This window comes from Echiichthys vipera, assembly GCF_963691815.1.
Source record: "Echiichthys vipera genome assembly, chromosome: 14".
Taxonomy (NCBI): domain Eukaryota; kingdom Metazoa; phylum Chordata; class Actinopteri; order Perciformes; family Trachinidae; genus Echiichthys; species Echiichthys vipera.
In genome coordinates this window covers 10,700,892-10,707,826 of record NC_139839.1, presented here as the reverse complement: position 1 = coordinate 10,707,826, position 6,935 = coordinate 10,700,892, and positions in this window count along the sequence as shown.

The following is a 6,935-nucleotide window of genomic DNA, read 5'->3' as shown; positions in this document are numbered from 1 at the left end:
TTTTCCTTTATAGCTACCCTTGCTACAACAATAAATTGCTAAATTTATGGAGGCTTGAGGATGCATTGTTCTGATATTTTAGTGATTCTACATCTGATAAGTAAAGAGTAAAATCATCAGCATATAATGACGTTTTATAAGTTTGTCTATGATTATAATTACTTTTATATTACTAACAGGTTTTTATTTTTTTAAAGCTCAGTCCTATGCATTAATACAGAGACTAGAACATTCTGACAGACACAAAAAAGCTGAGTCACTTTGTCCGAACTTTGGGGTATGACACATGGCAATTGAACTGGAGCTGTGCTGTTTGAGGTTTACAGCAGATGGCGCTAGAAATAAAGTGATGGTTTCTGCTCAGGGGATCTTTGTTGTCACTCAGTCTGGCAGATATAAACATATATTTATTTTTCAAATACAATATATTCCGACCCAGGCCGAGCTACCGTAGAACATGGGAGGTGAGGGTTTTTTTCTCAAATTTTATTGAAAAGATTTAATAGATACATCACTTTTCACGCTCCAGAGTTATACACAATGCTGAAAGTGTATTTTTTTTATGTAGAAATAATTAGATGAACAAGAATGTACAAAGACAGTAAAACAGAAAAAGGAATAAAGAATACAATTTTTTTTTTTTTAAAGTATTCTCATTCTATGACGGTGACCCAGTCATTGAGCCTCTCAGCAATTGCAGGTCAGATTTTACTGCTCATGTGTCTTCCATAGGCCTCGAGCTCGACCTGAAAGTGCTGACCAACCACAGTAGACTTGGCTTTTGTGATTTATCATTAAACTGGTAACTGTTTTATCCCTAAACTGGATGTTTGACCTGGCTGGAAAAAAAATGCAGAGCATCTCTAACTAAGGTAAGAACTCATCTGATAAACTTTTTTCTTGCTTTGTAATTTCAAATTACTGATGATTAATCCTTTAAAAGCATTTCATGTAAAATAATATTAATAATAATGTGCCTGTAATTTATTTCATTCAAATATATGACGCAGGTATTCTTTGTGGAAGATGTATCACATCTGACTGAAGGCAGCAGCAGATAGGAGGTGAGGAGACTCAGACTAGAAAGAAATGTCATTTGTAGTCATAAACTCGGAGCTTCATTTTATACCAAATTTTCATAGCAGAACCCCACCCAAATATAAATTAACCCATTTTTAATTTTATTTTAAAAAAACTACTCCGAAAAAAAACCCTATATGCCTACTTGAATGCTATTTATCGTAATCCTATTTTCTTGAAAGGAGTTTGTATGAAAATGCTTTGTGCTGTGTATCATTTTAATCAAAATGTGTCAGAAAAGTGTCAACTAAAAATGTATATTTTGTATTTTTAGATCATTTAATTCATCATAGCCTGCTGTAAAAAGAAACAACGCTTAAACAGTCTCAAACTGTACTGAATTCATAATCGATTAATGAATTTTTACTGAAAATAAAATTATAAACAAAAATTAAAAAAAACTGGTTGAAATTGTGATCAACTAATCATTTACTTTTCAATAAGGCCAGAGGGAACCACACAATACAAGTATTGTGTTATTTATGTGTGTGCAGAAATAGCAATACAGGAACGTTTAGAAGTTCAAATGGTAACTCAAATATTAATGATTCTGTAAATCATTCAGCCCCCAAAGAACTTCTGAAGAACCCTGTTTTCGTGGAGTGCACTCAACCAATTGGTGCGCCCCAGAAATACATTTGTGTAGATGCTCTCTGCCTGGCTGTGGTGAGCTGGTTGCCTGACTGACTGAGGAGCTCTCTGAGAGAAACATTTTTCACCACTCTTTTCCCCCTTGCCTTGGACAATGTACCCATCACTCAGTGACTTGATGCAATGTGAGAGCTACGGGGAGGCTTGCTCTTGGAGGTGGTTGGGTCTGTGTGTGGCGTTCACTTGTGTGTATGTGCGCTACTGAACCGTGGCTCCCTCATTACTAAATAAAGAGAATCACTCCTTTTCAACAGGGCTTTTTATAGAACTGTTGGAATATTCCCAATACTTTGTATAACATTCCCTCTTGTGCTTTTCTTGAAGGACTCCAAAGGACAAATAAACTTAGATCAGTTTGTGTCATGAGAAGATAAATACAAGACACCACCGCATGATAATTTTCTTGTAGACCATGATTAACAAGTACTCTGAGCCTTTACTTAAGTAAAAGTCGCAGTGCAATGAAATCATTACGAGTCAAAGTCCTTTATTCAGTCTATTAAGACTCAGACTTAGACTTCTCTTTGTTGATCCTTTGGGATGACTCCCGCAAGGACATTGAAAGAGTAAAGTTCTATTATCAGCAAACATTAGTTTAATTATCAAAGGTAAAACTACTCCCAATGATCTCTGTCAGTGTTACATTATTATTTTATATACTTTCATTCTTTTTCCTTATGCATTAACAGTTGCACCATTTCGCATGATGAGAAGAAGCTAATTTTAACAATACTGCTACGTAATTTCTGAAAAATTAAATGCATCATAGTTTATGAAGCGATCGTACATTTTCAAATCTCTACCAATATACCAATAATGTTTATTATTCATCAATGCTAATCATTTATCTTTGGTTAATATTAATTGAAGGTCAACCCATTCAGATCAACCATTCATTGTTTTTGTTGCTTGTTGGATCAGAACACTTGACCACGTCATATGTACTTAAGTAATTTAAAGGAATCCGTACCAGAGGTGTCATGTGGCCTCATTAAAGCATAAAATAAAATCTGTTTTAGATTCGTTTAGACGTGTTATCATGACTACCAATCCAAACCCCATGTGGGAATGTTTGAAAGTATGCAAATGAACTTGAATCACCCCAGGGCAATAAAACATGACCTGCTATTCGACCATATCACACTATCTTTGTTCTTCTACCTGATCTGATAGGATCCAGCAGGATATTGTGCTGTCGACTGACGGTTTCTCACTGAGTCAAACATCTCAGTTTGAAGCTTAGCTCATTGAATAGAACCATGTATACATGAATCTATTTAAAGGGTGTAAAAGGTTCAGGATCAGTTCTTGTATTTGGGGTGGCTTGATAAATAGTATGTTACGTTAATCCTCTCGATCTGTAGGCTACATACACATCAGACATACGTGCTCAGCACCGGCTGCCTCTGCTGCTTCTTTTATTGTGTTACTCGATTAGCCTCAGGGCTGTCTTCAGGGCTTAGGGCCAGTGGGAGCAAACGGGGGGAGGGAGGTTGGCTGCTTCTGCTAGGGGACCTCCTTCAGCGGCCCCACTGCGGCCTGCCTTGGTTTTCATGTCTGTCTTCAAAAGCAGAGAGAGAGAGAGAGAGAATTTGTCGACAGTGGCGCTGCCATTGTTATTTTCCCATGTGCCCTCAGTCTGTATACAGTCCTTAGGTTGAGGAGCGTGTCAACACAGAGCTGCTTCTCACTTCCTTGTTTACATGTTCTCACCCTCAAGGATTAAAAATACTGACAGCACTATGAACACATGTGATTCCATCCAATGTTATGACTTACTTTATTTTTTCTGTACTTTTTATACTGTAATAGCATTATTATTTATTCATCTTTGATATTACCAAGTCCAGTGGATTTTGAGGTGATGTGCCTGCAGAATTTGTAGAAGCAGCCATATAGGTGAACTGAATAAGACTGTATTTTCCACGGCCTATATGGTACTTTTGATATTCTGATGAGGGCCTAGCAAGATCTTCCCAACTTAACATCACAAAAATGTGTGTCCTCGGCCACCATTTTAAACATTAAAAAAAAGAAATGATGGGCTTTTTGGTAGACTAGACATTAAACTGTGTGGCAGCACAGCAGGGTCTTCACAATTTAACATGGTATTTCTTTATTGTTATTACAAAAATGTGTGTCCTCTGCCATCATTTTAAACATTTAAGAGAAAAGAAATTCTGGGCTTTCTGGCGGAGTAGACATTAAACAGTGTGTGGTAGCAATACAACAAGGTTGCATTTACATGTTTGTAAATGAAACAAAAAGAAGACACAGCTGTCAGCATGTTAATTTAAAAAGGGTGCTTCCTTCTATCTTTTGAACATGATTCCAGACAAATGTAAAACTGCAATATCTGGTATTTATATTCAGTTTCTCTATCGCACAAATTCAAAATGAATCAAGCGAAATGCTAATAAACAAGCTGTGTAAGTGGACTTTGGATTGGATGATGTCCCTCCCGTGTGGGAGGCTGTAGCCTCCTCGTACCTCCTCTCGTCTTGACTGTGGGTCCTCTGGGTGCTCCTCCTGTCACAGAAGTTTAGTGTCAGACTGTTCCGGCCGTCCGGGACACACTCACCTTGACATGATCAACTTGGAAATGAAAAGAGCTAAATCCAAACAGTCAGGATGACAGACCGTTAGAGATTTAGTATTTTTCTTCCTTTTTTCTTTTCTCAACTCTTTCTTTTCCCATAATTTCTCTCTGGCTTCTTTCTTTTACCCACCTTCCTTCTTCCATGCATCATTTCTTCCTTCCTACCTTGTTTCATCCCTTTATTTACTTCACTCCTTCCTTGTGCCCTTCCTGTCTCTTGGTGTCCCCTCTTTTTTTCTTTGTCTTTCATCGTCTCTTCCTGGCTGTGAACACACTCCTCATGTTCGTCAACTCATGCCTCCCTCTAACAATTCTTTCCTTACTTTTTTACACTCTTCTTCCCCTCTTGGCTCATTTTCCTCATTCTCTACACTACAGCCACATTTTCTTGGAGAGGATTATTATGTTCAGCAGACTGTATGGTTATTATATGTTCATATACTCTAATCTGAGTTCGTGTGCATACCTGCACCCAACCAGCTAAGTGCTTTGTAGAAAAAAAATCACGCCACAGTGAGTTATTTCTGGCTGGGTTAATCTTATTTCTCTGGGCGCTTTGATAATGGAGAGGACTTAAATAATGAATGGGGTGTATAATACTGTTCTTCAAGCCTGCTGAATGAATTAAACAAGTGCCTGTAAGTACGTTTTTTTTGCGAGTGTCTCTAATATAGTGACCAGCGCCCCTCCGTTGTCCTTCCAATTCTATGCCCTTATTAAGTATTTTTGGAATTAGAACAAAATATTCAGCAGTGAAGAAAATATGCGATTAAAATGATATGGATGCTATTAATGTATGCTGAAATATAGATCACACAATTGTCTCTCTCATCCCTTGTAATGGCTAGAAGAAGGGTCTCTCTCTCCCTGTGCTCACGTCTGTGTGTGTGCGTGTGTGTGTGCGTGCGTGCGTGTGTGTGTGTGTGTGTATCTCAATAGTCTCTGCATAATGCATGGTGTGTTAGTTGGCAGACAGCTTGACCTCACACACAGACCATGAGACTCTAAATGTTTCTCCGTCACAGAAGTTCACTGGTCTCTCTGCATAGCCGATGTTCAGTGTGATTCAGATTAATGATCTTGTGTGAAGCTGGAGTGTTGATATTTCATTTTAGTCATTTATTTAATAAAAATGTAAGTAGAAGCGACATGGGAGCCGGGGTTTTGCTTCCAATTCACTTAGTAGTAGTTCAGAATGCAGTGAGGAAAAAGTCACAAAATGATTGTAATTATTGAAAATACTCTGTGACAAATTTAATTTTAGTCGTGACTATTTTCTTGATTTCGGTCAATGAATTCAATTCATTTATATAGCCTGTGAAATCACTAAAACATAGTGAAAAATGCCAATGACAGGCCTATCTTATATACCAAAGCTGTTAAACAGTGAAAAAAAATCCAATTTGCAATGATATAACAGAGAAAAGCAGGAAACCCTTACATTTGAGATGCCTGTATTAAAAAAGGACTCCTCAATTTTACGTCAATTGACTAATTGTTTCACCACTGTATGCCTGGGTTCAGACCTTTGAATAGGCCCACGTGTGTAAAGTTGACAATTCTGTCAAGATTTTTTTGTAAGATAGCATACAGACTCGCTAAAGAGGTAGAAGAAATATTGAAACTCTAATCCCATTCAAACCTGTACTGTTAAAGTTAAAGGAAAAGTTAAAGGAAAACAGAAGAAAAATAGTTTTATCAGCGCATGTTACAATAAATATAAAAGTACAGCCTTTATATGCTGTTTGGTAGTTTCACTTGCATTGTATTTTATAGTTTTAAGATCCTATTCTGCAGGCATAAAAATGTCCCCTTAAAAGTAGAAATATAAAGGACCATATAATTAAAAAACCTCAGTATACTTGAGTGAATGTCAGTTCTTTTCCACCACAGATAAAGCCGCAATATGCATTCTGTTTGCAATTATATGAGTAGAAGCACACATGAACTGTGCATTCACGCGCCAAATTTTAGAAAAGTGAGAAGGGAACAGGAGCTACAGATGGACAGCCTCTCCTGCTATAGTCTACTTTTTAAAAGACGTCCATCACCCTGGCCTCAAGTTTCCAGAGAGTAACACAATCTCCCTGTGTGTGTGTGTGTGTGTGTGTGTGTGTGTGTGTGTGTGTGTGTGTGTGTGTGTGTGTGTGTGTGTGTGTGTGTGTGTGTGTGTGTGTGTGTGTGTGTGTGTGTGTGTGTGTGTGTGTGTGTGTGTGTGTGTGTGTGTGTGTGTGTGTGTGTGTGTGTGTGTGTGTGTTAGGCTCACAGGTGTGCGTGTAGACTCCAGCAGTAGGTCGGTCACCTGGTTTTGGCTTCTGATGATAATAGAAGGTGACTAATAGAGAGCGCAGAGGTAGCTGTCTCCCTTCGCTCTGGTCACATTCTCATTTGTTGCTACTGGCATCGGATAAATTATTGAGTTTGGGGTGTCTTGGCTCCCACCATTCCCCTCCCCTCTTTGCATTCCCTCACTCTGCTCCCAAGGATGACAGCCACTGTGTCTGTGTGTGTTAGAGTGTATATATATGTATGTGCATGCATTTTTCAGCAATTAAACAGAGCTTTCATCCTCATTCTGTCAAAAAGGGTCTTCCCTGCATGACAA